The sequence below is a fragment of the Blastomyces gilchristii genome (genome assembly GCF_000003855.2).
Source record: "Blastomyces gilchristii SLH14081 genomic scaffold supercont1.12, whole genome shotgun sequence".
Taxonomy (NCBI): Eukaryota; Fungi; Ascomycota; class Eurotiomycetes; order Onygenales; family Ajellomycetaceae; genus Blastomyces; species Blastomyces gilchristii.
The window spans coordinates 840,085-852,284 of record NW_003101671.1 but is presented as its reverse complement, the minus strand read 5'-3'; positions in this window follow the sequence as shown (position 1 = coordinate 852,284).

Below are 12,200 nucleotides of genomic sequence, written 5' to 3'. Positions count from 1 at the left end.
TGAGGTATGATTTCAAATCTGCAGTCCTCAAATCCCCCCAGAAAACTGTGGTTGTAGATGTAACTATTATCACAGAACAAGCTCCAGGAACTCCTACATATCTACTCCATACTTTGACAATGATACCATGTTCAGTGTTTGCTCATACAATTTCTCATTTTCATCAAAATGAATAGAATAGGTATTGTACACATTTATCTACCTTTTATATTTATATCGATTACGGCAAAAGTGTCAGTCCTAATCTGCACGTGACTGAAATGAAGACTTCCAACTGATTTTATCTCAGACCTCTGACTCGGTTTGAATGGGTTGCAGCATTATTATTAACTAATCCGGCATGACACTAACCTACTTTTGATACAAGTCATGTGCTCAGAGCAATCCTCATCAGAGAATCTGAGAAGAAATGATTTCATCTTCAATGAAGATTTCTGAGATTTATAAGAATTTTTTAGATTCTTTAACTTTGATTTTCTATTACTATATATTCACATATCTTTGAGATTTGAAAATCATCTTAGTTTATAACTAAAGAGAAGAAGAATAGAAATATTTCTTTAATATTTTAAAAAAATCTATATTTAAGATAGATGTATACTCTTGAAAATAATCATATTTTTTAATCTTAGAATTTCTAAGAGCTTTTTTTTATATGAGAAATTGAATTAAAATTCCTGTATTTAAAAATACACTAGTTAACTTTGAGATAATACTTCTATTCTAAGAACTTAAGATATGAATATAAAAATCAGATACATTATAAGAACATTATTATTCTAAGATTTCAAGATAATATAGAAATAATGAATTTATAAAGTTGAGTTGAAATTCTCTTTTATACTCAGAGTACTGAGTAAATTCTTTCTGTGTTATTGTAACATGACGGAATCAAAGCGGTGGCTAGTCAGCAGTAGACTGGCCGCCGGGATCATGAATTTCACATTTAGTCCCATTTGGTCTGGTCCTATACATTTCTTGGCGTGAATCCCGCTGGGACTGGCTATCAAAAAAACACATAAAGTGACTATATATCAGATCTTAAAATGAAACCATGACTTGAAAAAAATGAGAAAGTGATTTCATTTGATCTCATTTAGTCTCATTCTTGACATAAAGTTACTATTTTTAGACATTTTAAGGTTTTTTTTAGACTATTTTTAATTTTTTAAAAAGTAACACTTTTTAATAATGCTCAAATGAGATTTAAAGTCATTTAAAGTAATAAAAATAATTTAAATTGAGAAGTAGAAATCATGATCTTATTTAGAAAATGTGATAAGAGTAGACAGTAAGTCTCACTGAGACAGTATGAGACTACTATCTAATGTTAAAACTGTGTAATAAGATCAGTTGAATTGGTAATGAGACTATCAAAAAATCTAGTCCTGGTTTCAGACACGGTCACACGGTCAGTCTAGTCAGCAGTGTCATGTAGAGGTAGTTGTTTAAGAAGCTGTATAAATGAGCTTGAGTATCTTACTTGAATAGTGAGCTTGTAGACTACAGAGTTATTACAAGAATATCACAGATATAATACTTAGTATACTAAGAAGATTGTATAAGATATACAGTAACTTCTATATATATTTCAGTAGAAGAAAAGAAATGAATTACTGACTTCTTTAATAAGAAGCCAGTATCTAGTTATTCTATATAGATAATAAGTGAATACTCTTCTCTCATTTCATAAGTGAGAATAGTCAGAGTAATATCTCAGCAGCATCTTATTACTAAGAAAGAGTAATCTACTGATCTTATATAGAAGCAGAGTTCTCTTATTTATTAATCAGATCTTTCTATGATATATCTGAATAATATTATAAAGTGATTAAAAACCAGTTTAAATGAAATAAAATTATTCATATGAAAGCAATGAGCTGTGTGAAACTGTAGTAAGATCTTAATATAACTGAGAGTATAACAATACTCTTCTCTTTAAGAGTATAGTCTCTATACTCTCAAGATTACTGAATTAGAAGTTATCTTTATTATATAGTAATAGTTATCAACTGATTAACAGTACATGTACTGCATATGATATAAAGAAATAGATAAGTTTTTCTACTGACTGTATAAATCTTTCTTTTCTTATCTTCATTCAAATCAAACATGTGATAAGTGAGTTTCTTATATATTAATTTAAAATGTGAAAAATATAGTTAATAAGTAACTTACAGATCTTTCATTATATTTCATTTTATATATAAAATTCTCTGTAAAAGTGATATATTTTAGAGACAAAGCTAACAGTAGTAACAGAATTTTTTAAAAAGATCTTTCTTCTCTATAATACATTTTTCTTTCTCTTCTCTCATCTGTGATAGTGAGTGCATGAGAGCATTATTCTTAGAAGATAATAAGAAGCTTATTCTGATGTTTTCTAGTGAGTAAACATCTTCATGATGCAGCTGCAGTCTTGATGATCACTAAGAAAGCCAGATTGAAGGCAGTAGTGTTAATGAGCTGTGAGAGTACTACTTTTATTGTCACATCTTCTTCTGCTTCTCTTACAGCTATGACAGTAGTTGCTATGTCTTGCAGTGAGGTGTCATCTCTTCTGCTAGTTAGTGTGTCTACATTCAGTCTATTCTCTGCCTCTCTTATCACTGTTGCAATGTCACTTTCTCTCTCAGTCAATATAATAATGTATAACTCTGTGTGATCATTCAGAGAGAAACTCAGAAAGAGCTTAATTTCAGAAACAGTGACTCTGAGAAGCTTAATTTATAGTTTCTCTCTCATAGTATATCTGAGTTCTGCTCAGAATACTGCTGAGTTGAGTCTGTAAAATTCTGCAGTTTCTTCATCTTCTCTCTGTAAGAAGGCTTCAGTGCAGTCTCTGACTAGTACTACTACTTATCTATACTGTATTAAGCAGCTGAAGAAGAAGAGAATTTTATACATCTACTTCTTCTCTCACTCTTATTATTTCTATTATATCTGTAACAACAACTTCTATCTCTCTGTAAGTATTATTTTATAGAAAGATATTATATCAGCTCTGATAATGTAGTTCGGAAGAACATACGACCGTCGGATAATAACGCGGCCGCTTCCGAACTACTAGCGTACGAATGTAAAGGGGGCCCTAGCGGCCACTAATTAATTTAGTGTACGAGATTCAATATATAAGAAGCCGGTGTACGCCTGTAATTGTACACTGGCTTAAGCAACCTTTGAATCACATCTGATAGCATGTCTAAAAACCGGTGAGAAGTACAGACTTCTCCAGAGTGTGATAATTCCATCTACAAAGCAATTCATAGTTATCATGCCAGTGTGGTCCTAGAACATCTCAAAAGATAGTGTATGAAGAGTGATGAGTGAAAGAGCATTCACTTAATGCTGCTTCACTTGTTGAGGGAAAACTTCATGCTCAGATGAATGCCACATATGAGATATGAACAGATGAGATGTGAGAAAAGAGATGAGAGCAGTGAATCAGATTCAAAGAAGACTGCTCTTTATTTAAAGAGATAAAAGAGAGAGTGATCATCACTGAAGTTATACAATAATAACAGAAATCATATAATGATATAGTGATAGAATGATACAGTGATATAATAATAGATATCATATAATTAACAAGAAATCACTGAAATGAATATCTTCTCTAGCTAATATAAACAACATTCTTCTCTGCTATCTGAACTGAAAGATATGCAGAACCTCTCAGAGAGTTTACTTAAAGCAGTAAGAAAAGTAGCTGAAACTGCTGAACTGAAATTGAAGCTTTATACATGTATAAGAATTCTAAATGAGATTGAGGTCTTGTATATACAGTGACAGACTGAGATGAAAGTCAAACAATAATTGACATTTACTGCAGATTAAGCATTCACTATGAAGAGCTTCACTGATGCAATCATCATCATTAATAAGAATAGAGAAAACCAGATCTTAAGCCTGCAGCAGAAGATCAAATGTTTATACAGATAGATGACTACACTGAATCTAGAGATCTCATCACAATTATTCACAATCTCTTCAGAAGTGTACACATCATTGAAGACTGCTGCACAGAATGAGAATCTGAGTATAAGATACATTAAGTCAGAAGATCTGCTGAAGTTACTAAGCTTTAATAGTGACTGAAAAAATGATGCTGTAATCAGCTGGCTAAGTCAGATACAATTATATTATCAGATTAAATATGAACTTACAGACAGATAGTTAACAGAATTTTAACAAGTCTTAAGATCTGCTATATTTCTACACAGAAAAGTGAAGTTATTATAAATGATAGATGAAAAGATAAATCTCACAGACTTAGAGTAATATTTATTTTTATAAATATGAAATAAGTTTTTCAAATGAATCTTGCACAACTTTGAGAAAGTGAATATATAAGATAAATGTTATAAATACTTCACTGAGTGTAGATAAGTGAGTGATCTTATATCATACTTCATACACTTCAGCTTACACTATCTTGTATTAAATGAAGAGCTTTTAACATCTTTCTATTTACAGATCTTCATTCATAATCTTACACTTAAGTTGAGAGTGAAATGAAAATGCTTAATCTCATAGTCAGACACAGTGAAGAAAGCATATAATATTCTTATTATACAGAAATAAATGAGTCAATTGTAATAGAAAATACTGCAATTGAGTATACTTCAGCAGAGAATAGATAATCAGACTTCTATAATACAAGTTATATACTCAGATGTGATGAATCTAGATCTGAATACTATTACTAAAGCACTGAATTCTCTGAAAAAGAGATTCTCTGAATGAAAATCTTGATATTATGAGCATTGAGCTTGCTTCAACTGCAGATGTCAAAATCATGATATAAAAGATTACACTCAGTGTGTGCAGTTAAGAGAAGCAAGAGAGTTAAAAAACTAGCAGAATTAGTGAGCTCAGAGATACTCACTGATATTCTATGAAAAGTCTTCAAAGTGAAAGAGATGTCTGTGTTAGATGATTCTCTGAACTCTGTGAATATTAAGAGAAAGCAGGCTTCTGACTGAGATGCAGGCAAGAATGAAGTAAATACTCATCTCAATGTCTTGAGACCTGAAATATTAATGTATAAGAAGTACTTGAGTAAGAATTGAGAGATAACTGTAAAAGTGTTAGCAGATACAGAAGCTTCTATACAATATATTAATAATTATATAATCTGAAGATTGAAAGAAATTCACTGAGTGAAGAATCTCTGATATATAAGATTATCTGATAACTGATATTTGATATCATCTGTAAAAGTAAGAGTTTTCTTGCACTTCAGAGAATGATCTTGCTATATTTGAGTGTGAGAGCTGCAGAATGTGAAATACAATCTTATTCTCAGACTTGATTAATTTCAAAGATTCAATCTGCAGATTTAATGATGTACATGTTATATATAGTTAACTGATAGAAAGGAAATGGTTCATACAATTCTATCAACTGATATGAGAAGAACATTTCATATCTCTGATATAGAAGAGTTAAATCTGTTTACACATTAATAAATAAAGAGAATAATTTACAAGACCTTATCTGAAAGCATTCTGTATATTATACAGGACTCAGAAGTAAAGAAAACTAAGATAAAGAATATATAAAAGAACAAGTGTATAAAGAAGCTTCTGAAGAAGTATGAGAAGATCTTTCAAACAGATCTTTCATCAGAATTGTCACTGAAACAAGGATTTGTACATGAGATTAACATAGAGAATATAAAACCAGTCAATCAGAATGCATACTCTCTGTCACAAACACATCTCAAAGAACAGAAGTGTCAGATCACAGACCTTCTAGAACATAGTCTCATACAACTCTTATCAAGTATGTGAGGCTTTTCAGTTCTATTTGTGAAAAAGACAGGTGAGAAGTGACAGATATGTATCAATTATCAAGCACTTAATAAGCTTATGATTAAGAATGAATATTCACTGTTATGAATTCAATAACAGTTGAATACAGTGAGAAATACCTGATATCTATCAAAGATCAATCTTCTCTCAGAATACTGATAAATCTGTATAGATAAACTATCAGTTCTGTGAACTGCATTTAATATATAATGAGAGAAGTTTGAATTTCTGACAATATTATTTAATCTGATAAATACACTCACTATCTTTCAAATAATGATGAATATGATTCTTTATAAACAGAATGAAACCTCATATCTTATATATCTTAATAACATTCTAGTCTTTTCAAACTTATACAATAAATATCTGAAGTATCTTGATAAAGTGCTTATAACTCTGGCAGAGTATAAGCTCTATATCAAATCAATTAAGTATATGTTTGAAATGAAAGAGTTGAAGTTCATAGAATATGTAGTGAGTGATAACTGTATACACTTCATTCTGAAGAAATTGAATGTCATAGTAAATTGACTGCAGCTGAGAAACATATATTATATATAACAGTTTCTTAAGTTAGTCTCATATTACTGCAGATTCATCAAGAATTTCATACAAATATCTGTATCACTCTCAGATCTCTTAAGAGAAATAAATACAAATCTGTGAAAGAAGAAGTTTTATTCAATCATCTGAAATGTTACATGTGAAGAGACTTTTCTCACACTGAGAGAATGTGTAATAATATTCTCAGTGCTTATTCAATCAGATCATAATAAACCTTTCTATATTAAGACAGATGCATTTAAATGAGCTATTAGAGATACTCTTCTACAGATGAGTAAGAACAGCAAGCTGCACTCAGTGATATATGATGATAGAAAACTATCAGATACTGAGCTCAATTACTCAGTGTATGAAAAGAAATTGCTAGTGATTAAGTATACACTGATATTATGAGATAGATATATTGACAATGAGCATATGACAATAATGATCATGAATCATGAAAGTCTCATCTATCTACAATTAATGATAAAACCTTTCAAACACTTAGCACATTGAATCTCAGAGTTTCAAGTGTACAATCTTCATATCAAATACTGAAAGAAATCAGACACAGTGATGTCTGATGCAATTAGTCACAGACCTGATTTCATGAATGAGAATTCTGCAAATCAGATATAAGAGACATTTGTATTAAACATGCTGAGAGAATGTAAGGAATCAGAATAAGTGAACATCATGATCTCTCACTTGAAGAATGACAAGATATCAGATGATAAGCATCTTGTGAGAGTAGTACAAGAGATGCTTCTGAACTTCAAGCTGAGGAAATTGAGAAACAAAAACAATATTGTGCTTTACTATAATCTAGAATACACAGAAGCTCTCTATCTAGAACCTTCATTTAGACATAACTTAGTAACTCACATGTACAAGGAATTTGATCACTTAGAAAGTTCTGAACTTATGAGCATACTTAAATCAAGAGCATACTGACCAAGCATGACTGAGGACATTCAGACATATACTCATAAGTGCTTGAATTATCAGGTTGTGAAGAGATCTAAGAAAGGATTAGAATATGAGAAAGTATAACATCAGATGAAGTGTACAATACAACTGTTTAAACAATGAGAGATAAACCTCATAGACATATTACTGCAAACATCAAATAGAAATCAATGAATAATCACTGCTATTAATTACACTACTGACTGATCAGTTGTGAAAGCAGTTTCAGAGATAATAGAGAAGATGATGATGAAGTTTCTACATGATGAGATCTATATCAACTATGAAATACTGCATGAGATTCTAACTGATAACAGTGCAAACCTTGTAGAAGAAGTGATGAGGCATTTCATGAGCCAGTTATAGACAAGACATTGTAGAACAACATCATATTATTCATGAATGAATGAGAAGATAGAATACTTGAATGAAATCTTGAGTAACATGCTGACAAAATATCTAGTGAGTAAGTTTACAAGACTATGAGATGAATATCTCAGGCAGGTGCTACTGGTCACACAGATTCAACAGCATGCAGTCTTCAAGCATTCATCATTCTACCTGTTATATGAATTGCATCCGCGCATCTCAGAGAATGCTTCAGAAAAGGTGAGGGAGAAAACAGCAGTTACAGACACAGTAGTAGCAGTTGCAGACACAACAGTCACAGACATGAAATCAAGATTGAAAGAGATCAGTCATGCACATACAAAAGCTAACAAGTTACTCCTGAACTGAGCAATTCAATTGAAAAGAATATGAGACTCACTTGTTAAGAAATTGAGTCTCAAGATAAGAATATAAGTTCTTATACACAATGAGAGTTCTGAGAAGTTTCAATCTAGATGATTTGAGTCATATAAAATACTCAAATCACATTCTCTGAAAACATACACATTGAAAGAATCAGAGAGATAGATCTTACACAACTTAATCAATGACTTATGACTTATGAAAGCAAAGATACAAGACCTGAGTGAATTATAATCATTCACAGCACTATTATCAGTGTTGAAAAAGAAGAGACTTATAATTGAAAAGTCTTACAAAGTAAGAGAAATTATAGATACTTACAAATCAGATAATCTTACTTATTCTGATCTTTTCATAATTATAAGAAAAGAATGAGAAGAAATGAAGAAATCAGATAAATATCACACTTCAATAAGTGATGAGACTGTAGTCAGTTATATAATAACACACTGCAGATAGCAGATGCAATGTGATAAAGAGCAGTCTCAAAGCAGCAGACTTACACATGAGTCAGGTCACAGAAGAAAAAGAAATTCAGAGTTAGATTTAACTGTTTACATCAGTTCAATTACAGAGATTACAGAGAATAAACTATCTGAAACATCTGTGAATGTATGAAATCAAGTCATCTCAATCTCTGAGAACACTCAGAGATTGAGTGAGATTAGTTTCAATGAGTCATTCACTGTAGTAATCTGAGTGAGTGAAGAGAGACAGTATAATACATAAGACAGAATCACAAAAGATGAAAGCTGCTGAACCTAGTCATTGAACACTGTATTATATAGAGATTATATAAGAGTAGTAACTAGCAGATAAAGAAAAAGCATAAGAAAAGAAAAGAAATAATGAATTAATCATTAACTGTAAAAGTCAGCTGTAAAAGACAAATGTTATTATACATATTTCATTCATTTTCATATGTCACATATTTAATCTATTTTCAACATCACATCACCTGAAAAATGCTAAAAACAAAGAAAATCTCAAAACTTGAGATCTGTAAGAAATTTAAGAGCTGCAAGCTGCTCTCACAATAACACTGTGCATGTCTTCAATTCCTCTATCACTCTGTGTACAACATTAATGTCATTTATCACAAGATTGACTGAAATACTAATATAGAAATGTGCACATGTACATGTAGAGAAATTGAAGAAGAGTGCAGAACCTGCAGAATCAGAAGCCAGAACAGAGAGAATAGAGACAGAAGAAACAGAAGAAGAAGAAGACACAGAACTGAATAAATAACAGTGAGAGTCATCTGAAGCTGAACACTTACAACTCAGTGTGTGCACAATCTTTCTCACAGAAGAGAGAGAGAAAGTGATGAGAGAAGCTTGAGAGCAGAAGAGAGTAGTCTCAGCAGTGTTATCATCTTCAATCAGAATGATCTCTGACACTGAAGTAATTAAGAATCATTATTAATATATAAAAATTGCAAAATCAGAGATAAGAATAGTTATTAAATGAACACTCACTGATCTTAGAGTTGTATGTGTAATTACAACATATACAAGGCTTCTCAGAAAGAGAGAGAGAGACACAGAGAAATGCAGAAAGCAGAACACAGCATGCAAACAGCTCATTCCCATAATGACATCTCAGACAAGATGTATAAGCCTCATGCCTGCAGATGTAAAAGAGTATGATATTCATATTTTCATTTCTGAAAACACAGATATTCTTCATCTGCATCACAAAGTCAGATAACAAACACCAGAGAATAGGCTGATACAGATTGATTATATCAAAGATATTCATCAGAGTGAATGTACTTATAATATTGAATTTAATGATTATAAAAAGTTTCTTAATATCTGTGAATGTCATGACTTTATACACAGTAAAACTCATAATAATTTTCTCTAAGAATAGAAAAATCAGCATCAGAAAGAAAAGATGAAAAAGAAAAAGACTTATAATCTCAATACTGTTGAGAGAGAGAATGATTCTTTGATATGAATGAACAATTGTCTCATCATGAATATTTAAAATAAATGTAATAATCAGCATTCATGACTGAGCTTCAGATAGTTATATTATACACAGTCTTTATACAATAAATCATTCTGAGAGTCAGTAAGAAGGATGAGAGTATACACACTGAGAGATATGATTTATTAAGTCTACATAACATCTTCTTGAAACAGGGAGAGCTGGTTATGAAAGCAGAGATGATAAAATCAGAAGTGACAGAAGTGAGAGTCATGAAAACAGAGGTAGCAGGAGCGGGAGAACCAGACACAGAGACAGATGTAGAAGATTGAGAGAGAGTAGCAGAGAAAGAAACAGAGAGAGCAGAGAGAAATGTGAAAGATCTGATTATATATAATACAGACAATTTCTTCATTATCATGTTCTTCAAGTTCTTAATCAATGATTCAACATTGAGTTCACTATCATTAACAGATATGAATCTGTCAACATGTGAAGATTCTATGTGAATAAAAACAATATATCAGCATCTGCATTTATGCAAAATCATGTCAGAAAACATGATCAGAAACTCACTAAGAAGAGAAACAGTTGAGAGTATATAAGAAGATGAAGAAGATATGTCATTCATGATAATATGTTGTTCTGATGATTGTTAGAAGATAAACAAGTTCTAATCATATTTCACAATGCATTACACTTACTGCTAATGAACTGTCTGATATGAGTACTACAATGACACTTGTTATGAAAACAGAGAGTCATTGTCAGAAATGCATACAATGTGATAGATAAGCAGATAGAAAGAGTTGAACAGAAGAAGAAGTAGAAATCTGAGATGATAATGACATTTGATGATGATGATGATGAAGATGATAGTTGAAGAATGAGAAAAGTTAGTGAATGAGTGATGTAATATAGTGAAAGTTTCTTTGTAAGAGTATACACAGAACACTAGCTGAATCAGAAATAGATCACACAATTGTGAAACACTAGTGGTGAGCTAATCTGCATGAAGCTAGGATGTATGACATGATCACATGAGCGTGACCGAATCTGGTGAGAGAGGATGTGGTTTGGAAGAATGTACAACTGTTGGATAATAACGCGGCCGCTTCCGAACTACTAGTGTACGAATGTAAAGGGGGCCCTAGCGGCCACTAATTAATTTAGCGTACGAGATTCAATATATAAGAAGCCGGCGTACGCCTGTAATCGTACGCTGGCTTAAGCAACCTTTGAATCACAATAAGAAGTTTAGATACTTAAGCAGTACAGAGTGAGAATCTCAGAGCTCTAAGTATTAACAGATTCTGTCAAGACTGAGAAGATCTCTCTTACTTATCTATAAAAGAAGATGAAAGTATGAGTCTCTGAAATGAAAAAACATCTCAGAATAACTGATCTTAAGAAGAGATTAGCTAATATCACTGTTAAAAGCACTGTAGAGATTAATCACTGATTGAAGAGAATCTCACTTTAATTAAAGCAGATAACTGAGATGCTTTATAAGTTAATAAATTGATATTTTTATACATTTCTCATGCTCTTCTGCAGTGCTGTAGCACTAACTTCTCAGTAGATAAAGATATTAGTACTGAAGACTTTAACAGTGAAGAATAAATTTAATAAGAATATAATTATTAATAAGTAGACTCTGATCTCTCTTTTTACTTTTTCAGCAGACTGCAGCTCTATTAGAATAGTAGTAGTCTGTGAGTTAATAATATTAATCTTTTTATTGATTTTCAATATCTCTTTTCTCTAACTACTTCAGGAATTTTACACTTGTATAGTTTTATTAAACTTCTAAAAAACTCTTTAAGAGAAAATAGAAGAAGAGTGCTATAGAGTCTATAAGATATCAGCTCATTACTATGAGATTATCTCTAAAAAACTCTTTAAAAAAAATAAGAAGTTTTAAGTGATATTTCTTACTTAATATCTCTGATATATAACAGAGTAATCTCTACTAGTTATCTTATAGCTTACAATCTCTTTCTCAGTATTTTTTAAATACTTAAGCAGTTCTTATAAATTCTCTGATAATAAATAATCTTCTTATTTAATAAGATATTGAAGCTTGCTGTAATATATTCACTTATTCAATATTTTCTTCATAAAATATTTGATATCATTCTTAATCTTAATATTATTCAGCTGAGATGACTCTGT